The sequence below is a fragment of the Odontesthes bonariensis genome, chromosome 17 (genome assembly GCF_027942865.1).
Source record: "Odontesthes bonariensis isolate fOdoBon6 chromosome 17, fOdoBon6.hap1, whole genome shotgun sequence".
Lineage (NCBI taxonomy): Eukaryota > Metazoa > Chordata > Actinopteri > Atheriniformes > Atherinopsidae > Odontesthes > Odontesthes bonariensis.
Genome location: NC_134522.1, coordinates 26505685 through 26526571, shown reverse-complemented (window position 1 = coordinate 26526571; position 20887 = coordinate 26505685).

Below are 20887 nucleotides of genomic sequence, written 5' to 3'. Positions count from 1 at the left end.
TAAATCACCGCTGCAGACGGGGACCCACTAATGAGATCAGATTAAGGAACGAAATTACACCCGCTGCTGCCACGAATGATTAGAAATCACAGAGTACCCTTCTGTGTTATTAAAAGGCCATTAAAATGGCATCCATATACCCTATTTTTGTATGAAACAATGCATTAATCGCAGTCTGTGGGACACACATGAATCTTTCCTTTCCAGTCTCTGCACCTGCCTTATTTTATTTCTGGGCATATATTTAGTGAGCTCATGTATAAAACCCAGCATATTATCATAACCCAGGGTATACTGATACTGATACTGATGCTTTGTTTGCTTCCATCACTCCATTATTTCCATCTGTAAATTCCAGAGGCAGATTTTAAAGACATCAAAATCTTTTAGTGCTCTTTTTCAGCAGAGACTGTCCTCCACACAAATGCGTCCCTCGGAGTGAAAATGTGTGTGATTACTCCTGTACAATGTGAGAGCTCTTCTGGTTGGAAGAGCAAATGCATATGCATTTTTAAAATGGCATCCATGACGTTGATGGACGCAGTTGCATTGTAAAAGAAATGTCCCAACCATGATCGTTCTCTAACCCTGATCTCGTCATTTTGATTAGTTGGTGATTAGTTATTGATTAGTTATTGATGAGTAAGTACTAGAAAACTAGAAAGTGACAAAAGTGCTTTAGAGTTATTAACTGAACAGATCTCAGAAGTGAAAAAATAGTTGTCAAATGTTGTTCCTGAACAAAATTGAACATAATAAAGTTATGACTGATTGAAAACACTGCATATTACCACACCATCCAATCTCCCCTCCTATCTTCTTATGGGGACTTTGTGGCTTCTTAAATCACTTGAGAGTGAAGTCTGCTCCAATGTGGAAACAAATGTGGGTCGTATTTCACTTTCTAACATTAGTCTGCAAATTGGGCCCATATTTATTCTGTAACTGTAATGTGAATATACATTGGTAAACAGGTGAAATTACAAAAATGTCAGATTCCAAATCATTTCAGACTATTTTATTTGTTAACCTAAAATTTCCTAAAACGTCACAAATCATGTTCCCTTGTTGTTGTGAGTGAATTCAGAATGCAGAAACTCAAACAGAGTCTGACCAGTGTTTCTGTAGCAGTTAATGTGAACTTGGTGATGCCAGCTCTGTAAAGTGAAATGAATTGTGACACTATGAGCTTATGTTTGGTTTTGATGTGATGTGAGAATATAAATGTGTATGAAATGCGCTGCTTCCAGTTATAATACTGACTTCACTGGCATTCGGATTTAAGACAGGACAAAATTCAGCATTTACATAAAAGACAGAGAGCAAATGAGCAGGTTTAAGTGTTAATTAACTCCAGCAGAGTAAAGCCATATTGTGCTTTTTGGGTTCCAGTCTCACCCAGCATTTGTCATCATGCATTATGTTCTATCCAATCAGTGGCACGTTTAGCTACAATATTTACTGACTTTAGCTTAGTCTGTTTCATATGCAGAGTCGGGATGAAGTTGAGGACCACTAAGAACCTTCAGATGATTTACATCCTGTCCTTGTGGGGGAGAAATGGAGACAGACAATCTCCTGAGCAGGAATCCCAGTGATGCTAAACATACTTCTCACACATCATTAGAGATCACCTTGAATACATTGTTTCCCTTGTTCTTATTATCACTCTGGCCTTGTGTTGAAGTGGAACTCCTGTTCCGGTTCCAGGTAAAGAGAGCTGCTGTGAAATGAAGTCAGGAAAAGATGAGGAACTTTCTCACAAAGATAACACATTTCACTCAAAAAATGTTTTCACTCATTTCAGTGAAAACAAGAAGATGCATCTTTGGCTGTGATTAAGAGCGACTTTCGCTTAATCCATCATGAAATCAAATTCAACTAATGTGGGCCAGGATGCAGCAGAAGTGAAAAGCCTTGTTTCTGTATCCATGTGTCACTTGATATTTCATCTCAACCCTTTCCAGAATCTCTCTGATACCGACACAACCAGTAATGGTTCAAAATCCATTCTTATATATATAAAAAAGAAATCATATTATATGATATAAATTGTATTGCAACATTTTTTTATTATTGTTAGACAAAAAAAAATCTTTACTCTTTATTCTCAGGGTTTTGAAAAAAGTTCTGTATGTTTATCGTCATCATAACATTAAAGATCTGCTTGACTATACACACAGCACATGCTTTCCTCACTGTAAAAACATTGCAACTCTCCAATAGCAATGCCAATAATGCCAATACCATTTTTTTTTTCCTACCGATGAGAAAGAAACATCCAGTGACACCAGCACCATTTGGCAGTTTAGTTTTAGATGCATTCTTTGCAGAAAACTGCGGAAACATCTTGTTGGAATTGTAAGAAACATTTTCAGGGCTTTTACAGTTTGTTATTCACTTTCATCATTGATCCAGAGGGCCAGCAGGAATGTTGTTTCAAATATGCTTTTAAGCCCTCTGTGACTTGCAAAGAGTCCATTTTCTCCAGTCAAAGATTCATTCCGTTGCACTGCTTGACTTATCCACAGCTGGGAATCAACGGTCAAAGTCTGTGGGCAGTGAAGTGGGTGGCTGCTTAGCCCTGAAAGAGCAGCTTGCAGACAGTTGCATTCAGTGTCACTAAAGTGACACTCTGTTGTTATAAGCTTAGTATACAGAATATTGTTGTCATACTGATGAAATTGCTAATAGCCCAATAACAAATGCTTTAAAGCCTGGTACCAGTTTGCGTTCCAGTGATTCGGTACCGTTGGGTGCTGTACAACAATACTTGGGTAGGTAAGAAAAAAAAAAGAAGAAAAGTCTAGAAAATAACTGAATGCTCAAACACAAAGAATGCAGATTCTGCTATACAGGGCTATAGGCTTCCCTGTATGCTTTGATATTGTAAGAATTCAACTACATATGTCATCAGATATTGTAAAGCATTCATGGTTCCCAGATATCAAAATGACATTTAAAACATTTAATGAAGTTTAAAAAAGTATTGCGATGTGAAGCATTTAGGCAGCTGGAGACACAGTTATGTCATCTGCTTGCTCTTTGGCTTTAGTCCTTTCAGCAAGGTGTAATAAGATTTAATAGTTCATCTAATTTCCCAGTTATGACTTTCTGGATATATAGTATATTACGAAATATAACGTTTTGAGCTTGAGCAAAATTTGTGCTGCTACAAAATCATTGCACCCAAAACTGGTTAAAATGCTTCAGAAGATGTTTTTTTTTCTTTACAACCACACCTAGTGGGCAGATAGAAAATCTTCTTCCAAAGAGTTTGGACGCATAATTCAAGTTAAGTTGGATTACCAAATTGCCCTCTTAACAGTCTGGATCTTCACAGAAAACTTTTTTTTTTGCATTAGGGGACACCCCACTCATGGTCTTTGTGCAAAAATACTGATGAGTTCTGATCTATCACAGAGCTCCTGCCAGAGAGTTAAGAGAGCAGAGGGAGAGAAACATGCCTTGGTTGTAAAGACTAAAGCAACCCTGCAGTATTTCAGCCCATAGACAGCTCTGTCCCTGGCATCCGGACTCCGTACCTGGCTTTATAAGGCCTTGGGCAATGCCAGAATTGGGCTATTCCTGGAGAAGGTCCTCAACACTCTGTACCCAGGGAGCTTTGTTTGGACTGAAGCAGGACATGTACAGCCACCACTACCACACTGACAACTCCCCCTTTCTCTCCTCTCTGCTTATGTCACCTATTAAATCTTTATCATCTATACAGAGCAGAAGGTGGTAAGAGGACGCACAACTGAATTTCATTTCTGTTTCCTAAGTGATGGGAACGAAGTGACAATGTAATATTTGTTTGTTTATTGGTGGTATTAACAAGTCCTCCAACTGAAACGGTCATAAAGGTTGTTTGTTCATACCCTTAAATTGAACTCATGATGGAATCCTGTAAGAGGCACTAGGGTAATTCAACTCATATAAGCGTTTCCACATCAGAGCTCATGCCATTGTCAACTATTTTGTTTAACAAGCCACAAAGTCGTCATAAGGAGATAGGTTTGTGGATGGCACAGTTCCGTTTAGCATCTTCAACCCTGACATGCGATTGAGATCAACCCATTGACAACCCATTGATAACCCATTGACAACACAACAACACATTACTAAAACATTTTTGTCACTTCCTTGTTGTGTTTTGACAGTAACATTACTTTTTCATAGTTACAAAACAATCATTATAAGCGATAAAACACATACTCCTTACAAAGCGACCATCACAGTCAAACATGCCATTTTCACCCTTTTCATGCAGCTGCTCTCATGACCACTGGGGGAGAAGGAGGACATTTGTTGTGGCATTTGTTAGATTCAGATGTTGGAGTGGTTGTCCTCTAGTTGGAAGAGTGGTGGTTCAAAGTGTTCTTGGGCGAGATGCTGAAGCCCCATGTTTATGCTCATATTGGTGGGATTGTGAAGACAAGAGCACTGCATAAATACGGTTTGCTGAATGAGTGTTTTTATGGATGAGAATAGACATGAGAAAGCACTTTGCATATCGTTGACAAGGTTAAAAGGTACTATTACCATTTGTTAAAACATAAGTGTGTAGCTTAGCGTTCCGTTTATTCAAACTGCTATTTTGTTCTGAACTCACAGTTGCTGTGATAAGAATTTGAAGTGGTGTCTAATTTGAACCCTTGCTTTTTATCTACATTTATCGTGTTCAAGTAGACCCTGATGTAACATACAATGAACTTAGAAGACTGTTTCAGTGCATGGTATAAGCTCAATTGTTAGTTTTAATTAGTGTCTTTTATCATCACCTTGGGAAAGATAATTGCAATTTCTCAATTTTTACTATGCTGTTGAGAAGGTGACTGTTAGACGGGACAGCGGAGTAAAAACAAACGCGTCATTCCCCAAAGTTATCCCATCTAAGTCACACTTGAAAATTGTTCCTCTACCATTGAAGTCAAGTGAGTGAATCATGATAAACATGAACATTTATCAGTTAAAATTTCACCTGAAGCAGAAGGTTGGCATGGAAGCAAGTGATTCTCCCATGTATGAGAAAATAGGAGCCCGCTACAGGGGAAGAACTCAAATTGATTTTCTGTCATGAACAGATAGAGGGCTTCTTTCCGAGGATATCGCCCCTCTGGGATCAGCCTCTGCTCAGCCTCTGTTCAGCTTCAGCTGTTGGATGGCAGGATGCTATGGCTGCTGGCCAAACGTAATATTTACACTAACAAGTACAACTGTTCTGTACATAGTCATGGTGAATTAACGATCCTGAGATGAGGGGCTTGCGTGCCCTGCTGTGATTTTAGTGAGACAGGTGGTCAGCACAACAGTGGGAAATGGGGAGGTGGTAGGAGTGGGGCAGGATAAGGCCTAAAATGGCCCTTGGGATTTACATTTGGTTGCCACGTTTAAAACTTAAACACATGGACAGCCACCATGCTTGCTTGCTGCTCTGTCAGGTGTTATAAAATTTGAGAGTCACATGGTTTGTTCTTTACTTGTCTAAATGAAAGAAGTCCCTTGGCAGTATATATGAGATGGTAAATAGTTGTCATTGAGCCATGCACAGCAGAAAAACAGCCCACTCAATCATTTTTTTGCTCTAGTTAAATACTTAAAATCTATCTTTTAAGCTATGCTAACAGCTCTGGGAGACTGTAAGCTATCTTACATAATATTGTAAGTATCCATCCATCCATTATCTATACCGCTGAATCCGTCGATCGGGTCGCGGGCGGGCTGGAGCTTATCCCAGCAGTCAATGGGCGAGAGGCGGGGTACACCCTGGACAGGCCGCCAGTCCATCGCAGATATAAGTAATATTATATTGTATATATTGTAAGTAATGCTTCCATAATGATGCTTAGAAGAATAGCTTAATTGTATTGCAATCTTAAACTTAACACTGACTCTTAGTATATTTCCATGCATAGTTGAGCTGAGCTGCAGTTAGAGTTCAGATTAGCCATTTACTATAGTAGGACATCTTAATAGTCTTAATGAACTGCTTTTCAGTCACAGTTTTGCATTGTATCCAAAACAAAAAAAAGAATCAGAAAAAAATGTGAATGAGAGCAGCTTCAATTGGGTTTGGCTTTATCAATACACATTTATGCTTTAGATGCATTCAATCTCTTTGGGTTATTCTTTGATGTAACCGGCTCCTTCCTCTGTGTAATGGACAGTAACTGTGGAGCATGTGCCTAAGCCCATTTCAGTCTAGATGAGTGAGAACAACAGGGGCGATTCATGCTCAAACTGTGTTATCTGGCTGTGTTAATCCGGCTCTGAGAGCTTCAATTTCATGTGATTTTGGATAGACTAAAATGATTACATGCATTTAAGAAGTCCAGATTTTGGTCTGACTAACCCAATAATTCATTTTCTTAGTGTTGTGTAAATGTGCGCACGTCTGCCTGTGTGTGAAATGGACTTTGATGTAGAAACTCCCACTTTTATGAACGCTCACTTCTGTCCTGCAGTAAACCCTTAATCGATAAGTGCACATGAAGGGAGGCAGCAGTGAGAACAGAAAGCTGGCAGATTACTTACCATGTCAAACACAATCTTTTCATTTTATGTCTTCCCTTCTCCAAAATAAGCAACATTTCACAATAACACGGCCATAAGGAGTGACGAAACTGGAGACTAACTGATAATTGTTATTCAAGAGAGATTAGTTCTGAACGACATTCCTGAAAAAACACAAAGTAAATACTGCTTTGTTTATTCATCTTATGATTTTACTTCCTCATTTGTCATTTTCCTAGTTCTCTGGTTTTCTGTCTTTTACCACCTGCCCCTTCCCCACAGAGGTGCCAGTAACAGACGTCAGGAGTGGACTACTGTATATCCTGCCAGGCAGTCATAAGTTGTCTTTGTGGTGTGTTGCTAAAAGCTCATGGAAGAGAGAACCCCAACAGGATTACAGAACTTCTTCCTCTTCCTGAGTTTTCATGCACTGTGAGCTTGGTCCTTTTACAACAGGTGTTTAATTTCATACAAACTGTTTACAGTCAGTGATTCCACCCCCAAGAGTGGAAATCAATATAAAATCACAATCTCTGATTTATGTACGAGTCTGCTGCTGCTTCTCAAGAACTTCACCGGTATGCATTTGTTTGTAGGATGCAACAGCCAACAAGGAGAGGTTCCTTGGTTCAGGTCTCAATAAAGTCCCAACTGCTGTAACACATTCAGCGCTTAACCTGAATCCAGACTTGAATTGCCTCATTATACATCCAGCTGTAATAATGGAAAAACGTGTTGAGAATGCTGGATATTGGGGGATTTTCTTTCACTATAGCGCTAGCAAGCAAAAGAGGCATTCAAAGGGAGAGGTCCCTGTGATGTGAGGAGTTCAGGCTGGGGCATTGCTGGTGGACCAGTCTGGCTTTCATCTTCTCTCACTTCCAGAAGTAAGTGCTCAGTAAAGCTTTTGCTGTTGTAATCCTCATCTGTTTTCTTGATTCCAAAGGATGATGTTGGCCCACAACATTTGATAACAGCCACGGAGAGAAACAAACTCTGTGCAGTTCAGAGTGTGACATGCTTGACTTACAATTATCAAAGAGTGTGCATATCTAGATTTTCTCAACAAAAAAGGCATGCACAATCAATTACTGTCAGAACAGAAACAAAAAGCAGCTTTGTGTTCAGGTGAAAATGTTTATTCAGGTTACCGACCAGATAAGCTTATGAAAGGCAAATGAAGAGAGTTTCTGTAGTCTTTCCAGTACTAAGAATTATATCAAAGCCCTGTTGGTGACCTTCATGCAAGGGACAAAAGGCTTTTGCTTTTCTTGTTGACCCTGTTTTGAAAGCTTTGTTCTTGTTTTTCATAGATAAACTCTGAACAGAGCTTTATTGTTAAGTCATAAAAAAAAAAGAGTTAGAAGAAGGAGGCAATTAAAAAGTTCAGCTATTCTCTGTCCAAATGACCTCACCACCAAGCATCAACAAGAACACCAGCACTGGCCACAAGTTTTCAAACTCTTCCAAGGTTTCTATCTTCACATAATTTAGAACTGATCTTAAGACAGATTTGGAGATTTTTCCCCCCCTTATCAGCTCACACACTTTCCTCCGAAATGACAAATGAAAAATAGATTTTTTTTGTGAATTTATTTTAAATAACTTCTCTTAAAAAAAATATGGACTCTGAAAACTCCCATTTACATATAGGTATTGAGACATAACACGTTATGAGGCCAGCGACGGTCATTTCTGTAGGCAATATCGGCAGTTGCAGAGGGCGCCATCTCCTGAGAGGCGCCGCTGTTGCGAGTATCATTTATCCCAACAGAGGTTTCAAAGAGGTAAATGGCATTTAACAACAAACAAAAGGAGAAGACAGGAGAAATCAAGACAAAGGTTGTCAACTATTTATTTGAATTGTGTTTTCCCCCTCTCATATCACTGTAAGAACTTATATGAGCTAAATAGGCTGTTTTGTCAGCAATGGAATAACTTGTTGCTGTGCTTTACATGATTTCTTTTAACTTGGTGAATGTATATAAAGTTTGCTTTATTGTCCACATCCTCAACAAAACAGTTATTCTCTAATGATTCTGCTCTGTAGTTAAAAGGAATAAATATGAAAATATATATATGTGTTTATCAACTCCCGGCTGGGGCCTTTCTGTGTGGAGTTTGCATGTTCTCCCCGTGTATGTGTGGGTTCTCTCCGGGTGGATGGATGGATATATGTGTTTAATATGCATATTCATATATTGAAACAAATCCATAAAGTTCAGTGTCATTAATAATCTATTGTGTTATGTATATTTAAATTTTTTCTTTTTTGCATCTTTATTTTCTTACATCTTCCTTTTAAAAATCACTTATGTGTCACTATATGTTGAATCAGTTCATTAGTAGTAGTCTATGTTGTATGGTTTACACTTAATTCTAGTTTATTGATTTTGTGGGACACCAGAAATAAGGTTCGCCCAAGACGCCACGTGCGCTTTGTCCTGCACTGTATGAAGGCAAACTCCTGTCTTCAGAGGGTGTAGGATTGTAGAGGACTGAATCAAGATATTGATCTGGAGAGGGATTCGAAAGAATTTCAGAAATATTTTCAGTTCTAAAATGTCAATCATTATCTTTCTAGATCAACTTGGCCATAACCAGTCACAACCGGCCATGTTCAGATAAGTAACTATAAACACTGTGATCATTCAGGATGTTTATGACGCTAAGAGAAAATAAAAAAAGGCCTTTTAAATCATCAGCTATGGTCGCAAAAATGATATTGCAGATACAAGCTACTGAGATGACCTTCCTCCGGAGGATGGCTACGCTCAGCCGTAGAGATAAGGGAAGGAGCTCAAGCATCTAGGGGGAGCTCGGAGTAGAGCTGCTGCTCCTCCACATCAAAAGAAGTCAGCTGCGGGGGTGCAGGCATCTGATTAGGATGCCTCCTCGATGCCTTCTTTGCAAGATTTTTCTGGCATGTCCAGTTGGAAGAAGAGTAAAGTGATAATATATCCCTTCTGGCCTGGGAACATCTCAAAATTTCAGGAGGAGTTGGAGAATGTTGCTAGGGAAAAGGATGTCTGGGTTTCCCTCCCAGACCTGTTCTGAGACAGGACCTTGAATAAGCAGAAGAAATTGGAGGGGTAGATGTATGAATTGAAATAATCAATAATATGTGGTCCACACATATCAATAAAATGGTGTCTAAAATGAGTAGTAATATTTCAATAATAAGAAGGGGAGCTCGCCTGTTGACCGGATCAACAGTAAAACTGGCGCTCTAATCGTTAGTTCTATCCAGTGTAGATTACTGACAACAATATGGTCCAGTGCTGCAAGGCAAGCATAAACTCCAGCTTGCCCAGAACAGGGCGGCACGCCTCGCTCTCCGCCTCTCTGGGAGGAGTAGTGTGGAGTGGACGCATGCCGCACTGTCTTGGATAAAAGTTGATCAAAGGCTGGCATGTAGCCTGGTGACATTTTTGTTTAACATCTGGCGTGTTGGTAAACCTAACAATTTGTTACTACATCTAGAACCCACCAATACTAGACATGGCTATGCTTCTGGTGTTCACTTTACTCTGCCATTACCAAGAACTAATGCACGAAAGAAGACTACAATATACAGAGCTATAACATACTGGAATAAGCTCCCATTATACTTAACCATGATAAAGAAAGTAAGCTTCATGAAGAAACTAAGAGAAGCAGGAAAGCAATTTTTAGCTATTCTGAAACTCCCCAGTGTGTAGAATGGAATGCTTTTGTTGTTTTGTTTTTGTTTTTGCAACAAATTAAGGGTTGAATTGCATTGTATCTTAGATCCGTTTTGTTAGATTTGGTTATGTTTTAATTGTAACGACTGTATTTTATTTTATTGGATTATGTTTGTAGTTTGAAGTGTGAATATTTGGACCCTTCACTGTGGTAAGGAGGACTAATGGAGATCTGTAATAACAAATAAATCAATCAAAACTCTGAAAAAGTCCTTTACTGTTCCTGCTAGATTGGACCTGAACCCAGGTGAGCATCTCAGGAGAAACCTAAAAATGACTCAATTCCACTTTTCACCCAACCACGTGAATTCTTCAAAGAAAATTGGAAGAAACTAACAAAAAAAACAAGTAACAAACTTTTAGGATCAGTCCTTTTTTTTTGTTCATTAAATTTACCATACACTGTCAGGACCTTTTTTTTTTTTAAATTCTGCTATTGTATTGAAATGTGTGTGGGCTGATGAAGAAAAATGGCTATTGTAAGGCTGAAACAAAATTAAATGTTAAAATCTTGGAATTTTTAAAAACTTTTGAGAGAGAAAAGTATATTTGTCCCTGTAAATGGTCTGGGGAATGTTTATCCTCTGTTTAACCTTTAGTTCACAACTTCTCACACCTCATTCATATTATTGGTGATACCAGGTGATCTTTGAAACTTGGGGGTTTTATATACCAAACCAACATCACAAATGACCAGCTACAGCAGGACCCCCTGTTTAGTCTCCTGACATCAGCAGCACTTGGGATTGACTGCAGGTCGATGATCTCCAACTGCCAACTGCAACTACAATCTATGGTGCACAAGAAGACAGAACTCTGCAGAGTGGAGCAGGAGCACATAAAGTATTCACTAAGCTACAAAAAAGGTCAACAAAACAATCTTTCTATAAAGTCAGGTCATTATTAGTTGACATTTTAGCATCAAACATAGTTTTATCGCAATTAGGCATTTTTTTGCCTTTTGACTAAAAAAAGAAAAAAAAAGAGATCGTATAAAAGTGTTTCGTACTTTTAAGCTTTAATTAACATTTACGCCTAAAAGACAACACAGTTATAATCACTTTAAAGCACTAAGGAGTTGCCAAACAACCAATCAGAGTGATCTCTCTAACTGACAGACCCAACACCAATCCAACATGTTTAATTGACTGGAAAAGGCCCGTTGGGGTCTGACAGAACCTGCAGGGCATGACACAAAAAGATAAGAGACAAAGACATTCACCGAACATTTGAAACGTTCCCGATTTTTTTAAGTTTATAAGGCCCCTAACTCAGTTATGAGTGCGTTTTCCCAAACAAAAGCGTTTTGTCTTTCACTGACCATAGAAGGAGATAGACCAAGTCAGCCACTTTTGGATGTAAAACCATTTTTGGAAGGACTTTAAAGTAAAATACCACTGATGGTTTCAGTTTTTTCCCAGGAGTTAAAGTGGTGTCATGAGTTTGATTCACTTCTTCTGATCAATGTGTTCTTGGTCTTTTACGAAAATAATTCCATGATTTAAATGGTATAGTCTTCAAAAGAAACTTACATCCAATCAGGTTTCAAGAATCACCCTCCACAAAGCTTTCTACTGACCCAACCACATGCCAGTTGAACATTGCCAGACCAAATCATGCAAACTGCAGGAGAAGTAACTCGACCACAGAGTTCAAACAGTTTTTTATGGATTGAATGCCTTGCTCAGGGGCAACTCTGCATTATGAATTTATTTGAGCAATGAAAGTGAAGTTTCTGCAGTGGGCAATTTGAAGTATCCATACAAAGGTCAGTGTGTTTGAATGATGCCCCCACCCTCCGCAGCTGTATGTGCTGGAAGCCAGTGCCAATGGGCTCTGGCAGTCACCAGCGCTGTCAGATCAAGTCAGTAACGATCTCCTGGAAGCTGTTCAACAACCAAAAGCCATCAGTCAGGGAAACAAAGGCCCGCCCACCGCATGGTGTGGCCCTGAATCCAGCCATTCATCGCACGGGAGAACCCAAAGCTCTGGCCAAGCCTTTCATGGAGAGAGAAAAGGATTTGTAACCAAACCAGGCTCAATTAAGCCTCTGATTGGCCAAGGGAGATAAGAGGTAATCAATCATCCATGGCTTGTCCTTGTACAAATAATGTCTCAATACGTCAGACTGGTAGGACTCAGCCAAAGTCAGCTGACAACTCAAAGCTGCTGTGTCAGACAACAGGTCTGATAAACAAGAGCACTCTGTGCTTTCCCTTTGGGTGAAGACCAGCCTATCATTTCTATTGCACATGCAGAATTTGATGTATAATTAAACAACTATAGACAATTAAACTATTCAATGCTCTTTTCACATCTGTGGAGAGATGTAAGTGCTACCATAAAAACGTTTCCACCAACAGCTTAGCAGAATGAGAATCACTTACTCTCAAATTGTAATCTCACTGAGATGTATTTTGTTTTTAAACTAACTGTATACGTGGGAGGGTTTATGATCAGTTAATGATGATCTAGCACTGTTTGCAGAAACAATGATAAAAACTAGAGCTGGCGTGGAATAACTTGGAAAATAACCGGATTTAAAACAAAGTCAACGCAATCATCCCTCATTTCTCTGCCACACATCCCAGGGGGGATCGAAAATTGATTTCTATTTATTCCAGTTTGGTAGTTGCTCAGTAGGTAGATTAGTAGTCTTCATTTTTCTAGGATAAGATAAATATGAGCAAATATAACTTCTGGTTTATCATGGTTTAGTCTGGGGCAATGCTCAGTATGCCATCTAATAAGAACATTTTTCTTTTAACCTTTTGCTATCATGTCTTTGTGTAGGATTAAAGTATTATGTATACCTTAGGACTCAGTTACTTATTAAAAGTTATAAAAGGAACAACTGCAGAAATCTGGACTTTACCTCTGTCAGTACAGATTCTATAAAGTATTTTTTTTTCTGCTCTGCATCTGTGATTAATATTGACAGTACATAATAGACTTTGTCACACCTCCCAAATCCAAATGAGTTATTTTGGATTTTCTGGTATTTTTAAGGTCTCGTTAAGTTTGTGTAGTTGGTTTGTAGAAGGTCTTAAAGGGAATTACTTTTCTACAGATTAACGTATCCCAGACATAAATAACTATGGCTTCCACTGTCCCACCATCCCTACCATTTGTATATAAAGTGGTACAAACAGAAAATAAACTAAAGCAAATTTGTTTCCACAGCAGAAGAAACAGTCCAGTGGCACTGAGCGTGTGCCTTTACACAGACACTCGGCACTCATTTTTCCACACCAAAATTTCACAAAATGAGCATGTTTCCAAAGTAAATTTAGTCTTGATTTATAGATGTTAAAGGCCTACAGAAAGGTGATTTTTTTGCACAAAACTGAAATAGCAGATCGATTCCTTATATACCATGGAATTTTTTTATGATTTTATAATAATTTTATGCCCCTGGATAGTCCTGATTAGGACCGATAAACTATCACCACATTTGACTCGAATAGCCCGACATTTGGCAAACCGAAAGTAGCAGACGACAGGTGCGTGACGTCACGAGTGCCAGCTGCTGGAACAACCCCCAACAATCACCATGTCTGATACTAGTAGTTCTAGTAGCGAAGCCAGCAGTTTGCCAGACCTGGACAGCTTCTTCACGCCAAATTTCGATCCGAATATCGTTGATGACAATGAAGAAGACAATGAAGAGCCTGAAGAAGAAACCGAGGAGGGATTGGTGCTAGAACCATACAGGTTCGAGCCAGCCATTGCCAGTGACAGTGGGTCGGAGTCCGAGTCCGAGAGCAGTGGGGACGATGATGGTGATCATGGTGATTTTGGTCGTCTTCAGAATGCCGATTGGTCAGCATACACTGTGTTTGGTCTAGGCCACGAGTCACAAAAGCAGCGTGTAATTGTGCAGCTATTTCCACCGCTGTATACACAGCTGGACTGTTTGGCACCAAAGCAGGAGGAACAAAAAAAGGTCACCGGTAATAAAACATAACAGTCCATTAGGCTGCAACAAAGAGACAGAATCCCATAACGCCCTCCTCTCCATCTCTGATAGATAACACCACTGTTGCTACATTTGCGGCACTGAAACCATGTCCAAACACAAGTATACTCCCACTCACTTTCGTGCTTGGAAGTTCCCCATGCGTGCCGCGGGACGCCGGGGCTCTTGATGATCGCTCTGCCGGCTGATTTCAGGGCATCCATCCCGAGGTGTGTCCGCTCTCCGCGAGGTGGATTCCCCCTGAGTGTCCGCACCGCAGGGAGCTGAACACGGCGGGATGCGCTCCGGCTGATTTCACCAGAGAGGAGGCAGGCGAACAGCAAGACACAGACACAAGTTTCGACCGCAGGTCTCTCTGCTTCCTCTGTCCCCGGTGGTGTGAGCTGCTGAGGGCAACACACGCACCCACAGCACTTCGTACATCTACTCGCAATAAAAACTGCATTAAACCCAACGTTTTATTGCCTTCACCACTCAACAAGCATACTACAATAGCGGCAGCCAGGAAAAACCCATGGCACCTGTGACGTCACACGGAAGCCCCGCCCCCAGTCTAGAATTCCAGGAAGGATTTCCAAGCGGCAAATTCAAAATCGCAAATTTCATGCGTTTATGAAATGTTTTGGTGTAGGGTCCAATGATCATTATTGTTCCTCTGTGTATGTATTATCATTATGTATTGGGTGTAGTGTCAGCTTTCTGTAGGCCTTTAATGTGTAGCCTACTTGTCAAAGATATTGCATGTTGAATCTCTATATTTCCAGTCGGTGTGTCGGTGACACAGTCACGAGTCCCTTTTTTCTCCATGACTTCTTGCGGTCAGTTTCAGAGCCTCCACATGACATATTATGTTCAGCAAATGTACGCTTCTGTGAAGAGGAAGTTAGCTGTACCCCTTCCAATATCATCCTCAGCATTCTCATTAAAAACAAGTGTATACGCTCAGGTGTTACGTTCCCCACTAGTGCTGAACCAAGCTGGAACTGATAAAAAGCCATGTCTACAGCAGGGTCATTCGATGCAGGACTGAATGCTGATTAAAGACTTTCACAGCGCATTAGAAAGCCAGATGTTAGTGGGTGTTAGCAGGTCTTACTATCTGCTGCAGGACTTCTTGCTCTTCTTCGTCTCTGAAGATAGTTCTCTGTGAGTTTGGCTGCATGGATTTTGATGATAGCTCCTGAATAAGTTCAGGCCCTGTCACATAGCCTCCCTGTTAATGTATGTAAATAAAACTACATTTGGTAGGTGAGTGGAGAGTCCCGCCTTTACTGGACCTTAATGAAATCCTTACATGCTTAGGGGTATGTTTTTAAAAGACTGCAAAGAACAGCCTTATGACTTCCATTTGTGCTCCGCAACTAATAACTGAGAAACCTTTTTCTATTTGATTGGTTTCATTGGTACAGATAAGTACATTACAGATGATTATTTTTTATTCAGTCTGAGACTGTCAGTTCTTGTTGTTCGTGGTTGACCTCACCTTTCATGGACAGGTTCTCCTCCTCACTCCCAGCAAACCAATCCATCCTATTCTATCCTATCCAAGCAGCACATGTCTTTTTATGAAGAAGAAGTTAGAAGACACAGCATATTAAGACCACAAATGCAATAATATTCAGGAACTACACTGTAAAAAAAAAAAAAACGGTAAAAGCACTGGCAGCAAAGATTCCAAACGGATACCGTAAATTTACAGTAAATAACTGGATCACAGAATTACATACAATAACTGTAAAAATACAGAATAAATTTTACAGTCAAAATTACTTAAAATACAGTATATTATAGTTGATGAATGCCATCATACTGTAAAATAACATACATTTTATGTCAAAAAACATTAAAATAAGATAACTTTCAGATTAATCTCTGTAATTTCGTGGTATACATTATTTATTTTAGGAAACAGCCCAGTCCATCTACAGTAATTTCATGTTAAAATACTATGTTTTCCATGTACAATAACAAAGTTTTAACATATAAAAACGAACTAGGTTCATAAAACTAAAGGTAAATGTCTGCCCATTTACAGTATTAATCTGTCATTTTAGGGAATTAGTATATTAAAAAACAACCATTAGACAGTGGAAAAACAAGCTAAATACATTACAAATACATATAAAATAGCTACATTTAAGGTCAGTCCTTGTAAATTAAGGGTATTTTAGTATTTTTTTCATGGAATGGCCTCATCTATCTAGAGTAATTTCCTGTTTAAATATTGTTCTTTCATGTACAATGACTGAGAATAATGTATAAAAATGCTATAAATGCATTAAACCAATGATAAACGTTTGCCCATTTACAGTATTATTCTGTAATTTTAAAGAATTACAAGATTTAAAAATGTTCATTGGACAGTGGGTAAAAAAGCAGAGTACATTAAAAATACATCAAAAATAGCTGTATTTAAGGCCAATCCCTGTAAATTAAGGGTATTTAGTAGTCATTTCATGAAACCGTCTTGTCCATCTACACTGATTTGCTGCATAAATGTGGTTTCCCCAAGTAAAACAACAATGACACATGTATAACAATGTATAAACTAAATATGCATCTTTAATCAAATAGGAATTTCTGCACATTTACAGTATTAGTTATTTTAGTGAATTGGACAATGGAAACTTAAACACTGTACATCAAAATACATTATGAGTATTTAAAGATAATATCTGTAAATTTATGGGATTAAACAATCATTTTAGTAAACTGAACCAAAACTGTTGAACAATTTAATTTGAAAGAAAAACACAAGGCAATCTCTGTAAATGTAAGGTATTCAGCAGTTACTTTATATAATTGTTCAATATAGTGTTTTACTTCCAAAATCGATAGAGCCACTTCCGGTTGACCCCTTCAACACCAAACTCAGGCATTCGAGAAAATGGTGAATGAAGAGCAAGATGAAGCTACGTCCCTCTATATTTCATATATTTAATTTGTGATTAGCTGCTTATTGCACAAATGCGATGCACAACGGCGCATTCTCAATCGCGGTGTTTTTCTTTCCGATGGCGACTACAACACGGAACCGATGGCGACTTCCGGTTCCCGACCCCGGGAAAAATATCTCGAGCATGCGTAGTGCAGGGCGGTATGACCAAAAATACATATCACGATATTTTTTCACGGTATCACGGTATTTTTTTTCATGCACGATTAGGTGTTCACAGCATTTTCTACAGATTGAGAACAGAATTAAAAATTAAAATTAAAATTCTTCAAAATAATTCCTTCGTTAATAATTGGTCACACAGAACTTTATTGTATTAATATTCACATCTTCATTGTAAACAAATTAATAACATAGCTAATTACACTGGTCGGACTGTTCAGCTCTGTTTCAGACTGATACCTCGGGTTCAGGCTGGTCCTCATCCTCAACACGCACGTCTCTTTTTCAATCGCGGAAAATATTTTTCAATACTCATCTGGATTGAAGCAGCAAACATTCAGTGTAAGAGTTTAAAAAAAAAACTACTTTATTTGATTCATAGCTGCTAGTGTTTTGACCTCGACAACCCAACTACATTTATTTTTTTTTTTACGGCAAACTTGCGACTAGTTAACTTTATAAAGAAGGCACAATCGCTTGTTTGCTATGGGTTGGGTCGGGACAACATTGTATTAAAAATATAAAATATTTTATAGGACTTTTTAATGGGAGCTAATCTAATGCGACGCTGAAGCTAGCAAGCTTCCACGCTTCCAGGGATGATCTCGCTGATGGAGACACACGCGGTGTGCACGGAGGGGAGGAGCTGTGTGTGTAGGCTATGTGAGAGAGACGCGTGCAGCTTAACGAATACGAGTATTTTTTAAATAGCGTTAAAAATAATAATAATAATAACGAAACGCAATATGTGGCGGCCAGTGTTGAATCTGTGGCGCACTGCCACGAATTAGTCTATGTGTGGGAAACACTGCTATCCACCTTCACCTTCGCGTAACGCAAGTGCTTATTACCACCTCGCACCTATAGACAGTAAACATGCGTGTTTAGAAGCGCAACACTGAAAAGGGTCCCGTCTCAAACAATGTCGCGCGACGCAGCGTTCCCCCCGTTATGTAATCAAATACAACAGTATTGCGATATATTAAAAATTCATATCATAACGAAATTATAAACCGGTATTCGGTGTGAATCGGTATACCGCCCAGCACTAAACATGCGCACAACGCAAAGTCTAATTCACCACGTGCTTCAGCGTCTACAAGCAGGTTTAATTTGACTTTCAACCGAGTTATCTCGGGGTCTTAATCCGATCCGAGTAACAGTATCAATCCAATTTCTTGTCAGATTAAGGTGTCTATATGCACTTAATAACTCAGTCTTATTGTAATTTAGCCAAATATCTGATCCTTTCAGTGCCATATCGTGAAGTGATGTGAAGTGAAGTGAAATTTATTTATATAGCACTTTTCAGCAACAAGGCGATCCAAAGTGCTTAATCCCACTGAGTTACGGAGGAGCCAATGCATCGGTGCATCCCTAGTAATTTTGAGCAATGAATGTGGATTGGGAGCTGGACTCTGTTCTACAATTGTGAAGCACAGGAGGAGCTTATGAAGACGATCAGCAATATTTGGACTTAGGTCATGGCCATTAAACATTTCTTGCAAATCAAACAAATGTAAAAATAATTTTAGAATACATTCAATTTGGGCAATACATACTGTCCGTGAGAAACTTGTCAGATCATTACAAACTGTCTGTTCACTTGCTCGGCTGCTGGGGTCTGCCTTGTGATCCACAAGCCGCTGACCATTTCTAGCAAAGCCAACAATGTGCCACTTTATTTCCAAACTAAGAGAGACATAGAAGAGCAGAAATAAAGAGTGATAAATATTCTCTTTAGAGATTACACTCAGCACGTTACTCCTATCAACATTATATTCTTAAAAGTAAGATTTGCTCAAATTAAAACTTTAAACATGTCAATCACAGATCCTGATAACACTTATCTTTCGGAAATAGATTCATGCAGTTATATACTGAGTTTTACAGAGAAATAAATATGGTCTTATCTTCTCCAGGTCAAAGTCTGCTTTTTTTACAGGCACGACATCAATACAAGCAGCTCGCACACACATATGGAGAAACAGGAGAAAAAAGGTCAGCCTGGCTCTGTCCAAAGCTAATAAAAGCTCACAAATTAACATGTACTGTACCAAAAATGTAATTTATCTATACAGTAATCGTAGTCTTGCTGCACCTCTGGTGGTAATGACAGCCAGTGCATCTCTGCTGAGACAGGTAGCAAGTATGTCCATCTGCACAGGCTTTAATTGCAAGCTCGAATCTAGTTTTATAGATTGGAAAAATGTTATTTGTCCTTACCATCTCCAAGGAAATAGGACAGTAATTCCACTCAAGAGAAGCACAGTCTTTGTTGTGTCTCATTGGGTTGAGTAGTCATTATCACTGGGAGTCATCCTCTATCATATGTTAAATATATGTAACCCATCTCCATAGTATGTCTCTGTTGTGTCCCGAGTTGGAAAGGAGACGTAGGAGTCAGTACTGGATCTCAAAATCTTTACTTTGCAACTGCGGTGACAAACAGAAACACAGAAATCGTGAGCTGGTTGTGAGCTAGAAAAGGCTTTTTAACTTAAATCTTACAATAAAATAATCAATTTAGTACAGTAAAATTAAATTCCAAGAAATAACATACATTGGTTCTTTAAACAGGTTAAGTTTCTGCTTTCAATGCTTCAGTATTTAAAGTTCTGCTTTTTTTAAAAAAAAATAGATTTAACAATTAGGCAACCAAACTTAATATGGTAACCTAAAAACCTACATTTCACTATCTCAGTTTAACATTTAAATCCAAATAGACTAATATCACATTCAGCAGGCATCTCTATAATTTAGCATCAACAAACTTGTACAGGGCAGACCCAGAGATTAACAACATTATTTAAACACAAACGAACAAACATCTCAACACCTGGGGCGATAGAAAGAAATAAACTTTTATGGTGAAAAAACAGAGCAGACTCTTGCGAGGGAAGACAGCAGTGAGCAGGCTTGCTAATGCTCGAACAAAACTAATTAAAAAAAAAAAAAACTTAGATCTCATGCAGGATGAGTGGGACATTACACAGAGCAGCATACAGCAGTTTGACCGCATTCATATCACGGATAAGAACTGTTATGAACATATATCAGCAAAGAGCAACACAATTACAACTAACGTCTGGCCATGTTAGAAAAGGCTTTGACCGAAAGCGCATGTTAACAAATACTTCAGCTGTCAAATAAAATGACCTGGATGCCATCAGTCACTTAGGATGTGTTCGAAACCGCCTACTTCTCCTACTATTCCTACTAGTCATACTTTTTTAAGTTCCCAGATGTACACTAGATGCATACTAGATTCGCCGAAATGTTGAGTATTCATCATGAGGTAACTTGTCACACTCAAACTACCCAAGATGCAACGTAACGTGACGTCGCCCATCGCCATTTGAACGGTCAAATTCCGTTAACGGGACGAGAGCAGTCAAAACGGCATAACCGGAAGTGCGTTGCTCACTGCGGCTAGCTTTAGTAACGCCACAGATTCTATAATAGTACAGATACGCCACTCACGGTGCATTTCCGGTTTCCAACGAGGCGATTTTGGTTGCAGTTCCACCCTTTTTCCACGTGGGGCGC